The following is a 9225-nucleotide window of genomic DNA, read 5'->3' as shown; positions in this document are numbered from 1 at the left end:
AAAAAAAAAAAAAAAAAAATTCAAAGGGCTGGTGAGGTAGCTCAGTACTACCTGCTTTCAATTCCTCAAAACAAGAAAAAAGATTTGTTGAATTCACACTCTATGCAATGCCCCCTGACCCCTTACCCACAGCCTCAGTTTTTAGAGTTACAGTCAACCAGGGCTTTGTACCAATTCCCAGCATCCCAGGAAGTGTCAGCAAAGTAAAGTAAGATTCAGACAGCCAGATACAGAGGCAAATGCCTGTAATCCCAGTGCTCTGGGAGGCTCAAGCAGGAGCATGGCGAGTTATAGCCCAGCCTGGGCAATTCAGCTCCTTAGCAAGATGTTGCCTCAAAATACAAAATCAAGGGACAGGGATTCTGCTCAGTGGTGCCACCACCTGCCTCACAAACACAAGGACCCAAGTCGATCCCTGGTACCAAAAAGAAAATGCCAAATTAAAAAGGGGTGGGGTTGTAGCTTAGGGCAAAGGTCCTAGGTTCAATCCTCAGTACTACAAAATTAATAAATAATACTGATGATGAAAAATAAGATTTGTAGAGCCTCCTGTCCTCTAATGTTTATCACGGCATTCTGTGAGCACTGTCTCACTGTCTGGTCAGTTGCTGTACCTAATTCCTACATTTAATTTCATCAGTACGTCTGCAGGAAAAGCATGATGTATGTGTATAGGAGGCGCCATCCAGGTTTCCGCTCTCCACCCAGCCTGCAGCACCTCCCCGTGGATAAGGGGAACTCCCCCAAAGCCCAGACAAAGGCCTGTACTTGGCTGGCACACGCGGCATGGAGGCGCAGGGCGCAACTCTCCCGGCACCCTGATCCTCAGTCCCTGCCCTGCTCTGCTCAACAAGGCAGCAGCCCGCCCGCCAGCCCTCGCCTTCCTCCCCGCCTTCCTCCCTGTCCGCCTCATTGACATGCAGTGTCCGCCACCTGGGCTCTGGCTTCTGGATCACTGCAGCCCGGTCCGATTTGCAAATGTCAGGCTCTCGTTAGCAATTCCGAGGGCCGCTGCGGTAATTACGCCTTTTCATGTTCCGGCGTGTTACCCCGCATCAAAACTGACACCAAAGCCTGGTTTTATAATATCACGGCCTGGAAATAAATGTCCAAAATGATATGAAAATGTACTAGGGAGAGATTAATAACTGTTCTTCCAGGAAGAAAGATAGCCCTTTTCAACCACTATACTATATTTTTTTTTCTTCCTCTGTTGAAGAAGCCTCTCTGAGAGCACCCACCTCTCCTCCGGGGGCTGGGATGATATAACCACTCACACGGAGTCATCAACTAGCTGAGCCTGGGAGGGTCCAGGAGGGGACATGAGGACAAGGAGGGAGGCAGAAACTCCAAGGGGCAGACTGGAGGGGACAGCCCCGTCCCCAACCCACCCCAGGTCCAGAGTCTTCCATCTCCGAAGGAGAACCCAGGGCTCCCGGTTGACGGCCAACACCTGCAAAGCAGGAGGGCTGCCCTGGAGCAAACGGGCATCTCTGTCCCCTAAAAGATGCCAGCTGGCATCGAGAGCTCTCGTCCAACCTGGACGTCCTGGGAAGGCTGGGGAGTGACGGCCACGACCTCAGCTGAGCAGCAGGGCTTCCCAGAGCACCTGGGCAGAAACCGCAGGACGGGGAGGAGACGGGCTCAGCCCCAGACGTGAGCCTGGCCGGCCCCTTCACACTGCGCACGGATGTTTCTGCTTTTCCAAGTCAAAGCTGCAGCATCCACAATCCAAGCGGGGTCTTTCCACTCCCAAGACATCTCCCCCCGCCCCGCCGGCCCCGCAAAGGCCGCAAATGCTAAACGCCAGGGACCCGGATGGGGAGCAGCTGTGGGAGGCAGAGGCGGCCACCTTCTCGGAGGAATCCTAGTCAGTGCCAGGCTGGGGAAAAGATCAAGATTAAAAATGACACAGAGGGAAGTGGGGAGTGGGTGTGTTTATAAAAAGCCACACAAGGGATCCTTGTGATGGAATTGTTCTGAATCCCTGACAGTGAATGCACAAATTTACTCTTAGGATAAGCCTGCATAGACATAGATACAACACACACTTGTACACAAATTAGCACACAGGAAACTAGAGATAAACCAGGCATGGTGGTGCACGCCTGTCATCCCAGCACACTGGGAGGCTGAGGCAGGAGGATGGCAAGTTCAAGTGCAGCCTGGGCAACTCAGTGAGACCCTATCACAAAATAAAAAATAAAGAAGGGTTGCAGTTGTAGCTCAGTGTGAAGGCCCTGGGTTCCATCCCCTGGAATGGAAAAGAAAATAAAAACCTGGTGATAGCAGAATTGGACCAATGTGAATTTCCTGGTTGAAATTATTCTATAGTTTCACAAAATGTTACCACTGGGGGAACCCGGCAAAGAGTAGACCAGATCTGTTATCGGTTACATTGGATGCGAGCCCACAGTCATCTCAGAATAAAATGAATAATGGGTTATGAAGTAAATGCAGAGAGCATTCCAGGCAAGGGATCCCAGGAGCCTGAGGAGCTGGGAATGGACTGGCCTCTGGGCGAGACACTTCCTGTTGGTGGTGGGGTGGCAGCTGTCCTTGGAGCCTGGCCTTCTTACGAGCCCTTTAGCCACTGGCACAGCCCGGCAGGTGTCACACCTGCAGGCCACCTCCTACTGGGCCAACGTGTGATGCTGTGGAAAAGTAAAGCGTTAACCACACAAACCCAGGTGTAGTTCATGGCTCTCCAGGGAAGATGTTTAACATCTCTGAGACTTCACTTGCTCATCTGTGAAGGCAAACAATCATTGCTGGCCATGGAACTCGGACAGGTCAGGGAAATAATCCCTGCGGAGCACGATGCCCGGCGGGGATGGGCACCCGGAAGGCGCTGTCCTCGGTAGGAATGCCTGGTGATCTGCTGGCTGGGGCAGGGGACACTGAGAGGGACGCTGCAGGCCTGAGAAGGGAGCAGAGCCCCATTGTGAGCAGAGGCCAGAAGCGTGTGGAAGCCAGGACGGCACACGCCCGGCTTGAGCGGAGGAGTCCATGGGGAGGGAGCTCACAGTAAGCCTCGGCCTCCTGAGGTGGCAGGGAGAGGTCCGGTCCCGGGTGAGACATCCACTAGGAGAAGGAGAGGACAGCTCAGCTCCCGGGGCAGCACAGCACTCTGCCCAGGGGGCCGTCCAAGGCCGACGAGGGGCCTGAGCAGGACGAGCCCCAAAGTCAAGGTCAGCGAGACCCGGGGAGCTGCTCAAGGCTCCACTTCGCTGTTCTTAGCCTCTCCGAACGCCCCCCAGGACCCCAGGGCGGGAGCCCAGTGTCCTCTCTTTCTCCTGCTTTGATTCCACATCCGGTTTTGTACAGACACACAGCACACACACTTGTGCACACACAAACATGCACGCTCACATAGACACACATATAGGCAGACACACACGTGCAGGAACACACACAATATCCTGCGCATGCGCACACATACAGCCACACATGCATTCACATCACACGTGTGCACACAAATATACACGGGCACATGCAGACACCGACATGCACATACATGCATGATTTACACCACACATGTGTGCACACAAGTCTACACACTCACGTACATACACATTCACACACGATATCCTTACACGTGTGCATGCACTCACAATACACATGTTCGCTTACGCACACAGTCACCTGTGCATACATGCCACACACTCGTGTATGCACACTGCACACACACAAACACACAACACAGTCATACACGTGCACACACACACACTGTGCCTGCTCCTGGAGTCCTTGCTGCCACGGCCCTTCCAGACTCACCTTCCCACAGGCTGGGCACTGAGCACATCACAGCCAAGACCTCAGGACCCCTGTGCCCCCGTCCCCTTGTTCTGTGCCCTCAGCACAGCTGCAGCCCTGAAGCCAGCACTCCCAGCCCCCACAGGCAGATGTGCCCTTCCCCATGCCAGGCCTCAGACCAGGGGGTGGGGGCAGGAACCGGGTGCTGACAGCTCCCAGGCTCTCGGCCACCTTTCCCCTGCAGAAGTGAGCGGACAATGGAGAGATGGGAATGGTGCCAAGCAGGGTGAGCATGAGCTCTGGAGCAAACCAGCAATCTTCCTAGATGGGAACCAGCAAGATTAATGAGGCCGATTACTGCCAGCTGCTTAAAGCAACTCAAAGCCTTTCGATGTCAGTACATTTATGATGACAGAGTAATTAGAACTAATTAAGAGAAAAATGAAGCCGAGAACACAGCCGTCGGTTCCTATGGCTGCATCTCAAGAGTCTCAGACCGTCCCCATACAACCTGGGCAAGCTCACAGGTGACCCTAGCGGCCCCTCTGTCGGGCCTTCAGACATTCAGAATCCACTGGGCAAGGACAGAGTCGGAGGTCCTCTAGGCCGGCACTACCACCTGATGTGTTCAATCAGACACAGTACGAGGCAAAGGCTCGATCCAGCCAAAATTAAGGCTCTGGTCAATGTGAAAACTGGAGACGGCTCAAAATAATTTCTCTACAACTAGGTGCTCAGAGTCATACAAGGTGAGTGAAGAGGGACCGACACTGGGTGTGGTGGTACACGCCTGGAATCCCAGCACCCTGGGAGATGGGGCAGGAGGATCCCACTAAGCCTGAGCTTAGTGACTTCGTGATTGAAACTCTAACACAAAATAAAAATTTTAAAGGCTGTGGACATAGCTCAAGCAAAGGCACTGGGTTCAATTCCCCAGAACTGAAAAAGTAATGATCTCATAAAATGTGAGAGTCTGAGTGGTTACTGAAGGTGAGGGAAGGTAAGAGATGGGGTTATGGGGAGCACTGGTCAACAAACAAAAAGTGATAGTCAGACAGGAGGAATAAGTTTTGGATTTCAATTGTACGGTGTATGGTCAGCTTTTGATCACTGTGACCAAATACCCAACATACACAATTTTTAAAATTTTTTGGCTCATGGTTTCCGAGGGTTCAGTCCAAGGTAGGATGATTATGGCAAAAGGGCATAGAGAAAGGAAGACACCTCATGGACACCAGGAAGGAGCCAGAGCAAGAAGAGGGGATTTGGGACAAGAATATACTCTTCTAGTTCACACCCTCAGTGACCCACCTCTGCCAGTCAGGCCGCACGTGTTAAATTACCAGCAATTCAGCTATGAATTAATCAAAGGATGGATCCACTAATGAGGTTAGTCCCTGCGTGATCCAATCACGCTCTGAAAACGCCCACCTCTGAACACCTGAGTTAGGGGGACATTTTAGATCTAAACCATAGTGCACGGTAAGGTGTCTACAGTTCAAAAGAGCACATTGCATATTTCAAATAGCTGAAGGGAAGGACTTTGCTGTCACACCACAGAAATGGCACGTGTTTAGCGTTAAGATATGGAATTAGCGTAGTTAACCACTGCACAATGTATACACATACAGAAGCATCACATTGTACTTCAAAAATATGTGCAATTATTATGTGTCAATAAAAGAGAAAAACTGGCCATGGTGATTCAGATCCAAAATCTCAGCACTTTGGGAGGATGAGACAGAAAGATCACACATTGGAGCCCAAGCTGAGTAATTTAGCAACTTAGTAAGACCCTGTCTGCAAACAAAAAGTTTTTTAAAAGGCTGGGGATGCAGGTCAGTGCAAAGACCTTGAATTCAATTCCTAGTACCACAACAAAAGGAAACTATAACTGGCTGATTCCCTTCACCCAACCACCATGCAGGAGACTCAGCCCCTGGTCCCCTCATCTTCTTTAACTCCTCCCTCCTCCTCCTCCTCCTCCTCCTCAGCAGCCCCAGTGGGTCCACAGCAAATTAGAGCTCCATGGGGCTGGAAGTGAGGCAGATTTTCAGTACCATCCACATAAAAAAACAAAGGATAAACCATTAAGCCCATTTTTTTTCAAAGCCCCAGCATATGGAAGTAATAGGAACCTCTCAACCGTTTAGTTACAGGCCAATATGCTCCAGGATCTTAAGCAAGAGCAGAGTGAGGAACATAAACAAAAGCTCATAAATGTTGAAGTCAGAGTCATCTCCAACAGGATAAGGAACCCAAAGCTGCAGCTGTCTGTCCTCACCGGGCATTTCACGCGTCTGTCCCAAGTGACAGGGTGGCACGTGTGATTCTCAAGTCACTCTGCTGAATTGAACTTTTGTACCCATTTCAGATTCTCAAGTGCTTCTGCGTAAATGGAATCTCAGGGGTGGAGGGAAAGAACACAAGAACCAATGGATATATTTCTTGGCTAAAGAAAACACAGCTCTGCGTTCTAGAAAACGAGCTCTGTCCCTGACACAGGCATTCGGTCGAGCAGCATCTGAGGGCACATGTGCCAGACACGGGAGACATGTGCGTCTAATTCTGATGTTTAAGCACCCTCCCTCCTCAGAGACTCGCCGGCTCTAATGACACACACATGTCTGGCGGGTTCTGTAGATCCTGATGGAGGTTTCCCATGTGTTGTTTAGGGCTTGAATTTTATTGGATCAATACCAGGTGTGCGTTGTGTAACAAGGAGGAAAATTAGAAAAAGATGTCTGTTCCCCTCATCCTTCCTTGTGGCTTCTGAGCCTCCCTTTATTTCTTTCACTATGCTGTTTGTTTTGTCATCTCCTTCAGCCAGTTGCTCTGTTGCCTTGAGCATTCTTGTTCTCTTTGTTAGTTAAAGGTCTTTATTGGGTTTGAAATCTGGGGTTTTATCTCCGTGACTTCAGAGAGAGCCACAAGGAGAACCTTTGGGTGAGGAACTATGAGGCTGCCTGAGAGAAATCCTGAAGAGGATTGAGCATAAGGTTCAAACTCCTGTCATGTTGGGGATGGAGAGAATCCTTCCAACTCGGGAAATTCTTGGGTAAAAGGGAGATGAATATGAGCTGCTATAATGAAGTGACCCACAAACATATTGCTCAAGTGAGACAGAAGGATATTTATCTCTCACGTAACAATCCTGATACATCTCAGACAGAGATGTTTGCTGCCTTTGATATTGAGCTTCTCTCTCTAACTCCAAAAAGGCTACACCAGCTCCTGCCATCACATCTGCATCTGATAAGTGTGAAGAGAGAAAGAACAGAGCAAGTGCCTGCCCGTTTCTTTGGAAATTATGTAGTACAGATTGCTCATTAGGCACCAAAATCTATTGTCCCTTTTTGGTGGAGGAGAATACATTTTCCAGCCAGCTTTGCATTTGGTTATGACTATGCGGCAAAGTTTTCTTCAATAAAATGTAGGAAGTGGAGGATTAGGAGAGAGGCTCTTAATTCTTTCCCCACATCATTGGCTGGAGCTCAGTCAATGGTCCCATCCACCTGCAGGAGAGGTTGGGAAATGTCTGTGTGTCCTCCCCTCTGTCATTCAAATGTCCCCACATGAAACAATGGAAACTGATGATATTCATAATGTGAATTCATGAATCAGTAGCCACGCTAGGCCATATGTAGATGTCAGTTCAATTTTTGCAATAAAAGGAATAAATCCCACTGGGCAAATGAGGCTCGGAGAGCTTAAGAAATTTACCCCAAGTCACCCAGCAAAACAAGATACAGACACAAGTTCCTGTTCTCCCTGCCACAGAACATCAGGGCCCTTTCTCTGCAAAGCACCTCCACTGTCCTATAAAATGGGTTGCTTTGACCCTTTGCATTGACCCATACAAGAAAGGTCTGAGGGCCCTAGGACCAGGGTTGTGAACACAAAGCTACTCCCTCTGGAGTAGGGCCAAGAAGAGGACCCAGGATTTGCTGAGGGGGACACAGGACCAAAACATTTTAAGGCACCATGATCCTGCGCTCATCATGGGAAAGGGACAGCAGTTAAGTCATGTTCACAACAGCAGCAGGATGGGAATGGAGGCTGTGACAGCTGTCTCACTCCCGAATACTGAACTGGTCACTTTCCCAACACTGGGACAAAATACCCAACACTCACAACTTACAAGGGAGAGGTTCACTTGGCTCATGGTCTTCAGAGGGTTTGGTCCATGACTGGCTGGCTCAAAGGCAGAAATGGCGTGGGAGAAAGGTGTTACAGAAGAGAGCTGCTCATATCGTGGCAGCCGGGAAGCACAGAACGAAGGGAGGAGCCAGGGACAAGAATGAACCCTTCCAGGTCACACCCCCGGTGTCCATCTCCACCAGGCTCCATGGCCTGACAGCACAAGCAGCTCTGAACTCACCCCCGGATGAATCCGCTTGTGAGTGTAGCACCCCCAGCATCCAATCACCTCCCAAAAGCCCCACTTCTGAACATCGGAGACTTTGGGGGAACCATAACAGATATCCACAACAGTCCAGTCCTTGTCTCTACCCAAGCCCATGCACTCACAGACACACCTCAACCTCTTTTCCAGGTCCTGGAGCTGATGCATAGAATTCCAAGGAGACTGTGCTTCCCTCTTGGCCCCTCAAATGAACCATATCTTTGATTTAGAGATACCCCGGGCTTTATTTTGGCATCTTTATTAATCCATGAGCCATAATAGTCTTCTACGAATCCCAGAACAAAAAAAGCCTGCCTTGGATCATTCAGTCTTTTTGTTCGTTTATTTGTTTTTTTGTCTGGTTTTCTCGTAGTACTGGGGATTGAACCCAGGGCTACATTCCCAGACTTTTTTCTATTTTTTATTTTGAAACGGGATCTTTCTGAGTCACTCCATTGCCCAGCTTGTCCTCAAACTTGTGATCCTCCTGCCTCAGCCTCCCAGAGTGCTGGGGTTATAAGGGTATGCCACTATACCCAGACCACTCTACCTTTTAGGTAAGGAGTCTTTAGCTGTGCTGGAGTCTTTAGTCTTTCATGCCTCAATGTCCTGCATCCATTCAAAACATTTCTCTTTCATGGCCATTTTGACGTTGGGGAAGAGCCAGAAGTCACATAGTGCCAGGTCCAGTACATAAGGTGGACAAGGACACAGCATCGTATTTTATGAGCCTGCCTTTCCACTGGATGGCGCTCAGCAGCAGCATTCACTATAGTTTTTATCTCAACTGGTAAAGACACCATGAAAGAGGACTTGTAGAACTGCTTCAGAAATTGGCAAGAACAACGGGGTGACTGCGTTCAACGCAGTGGGTATTAATGGCCATGCAACTTCTACGATAATAAATTTATTTCACTTAAATATTCACCATAGATACTGATCACTCCGTGTGCGAATTGGGGGTGGGGGACATAAGCATTCATTCCGTAACATGGTGTAAGGATTGGTGCCAGCTCTTTACAAGGGAGCAAGTAGTAGAGGCCAGAGCATGGCTTGGCAACAGA

This window comes from Fukomys damarensis, unplaced genomic scaffold, assembly GCF_012274545.1.
Source record: "Fukomys damarensis isolate Sample0158 unplaced genomic scaffold, DMR_v1.0_HiC HiC_scaffold_17, whole genome shotgun sequence".
Lineage (NCBI taxonomy): Eukaryota > Metazoa > Chordata > Mammalia > Rodentia > Bathyergidae > Fukomys > Fukomys damarensis.
Note: the sequence above shows the minus strand (reverse complement) of the source record.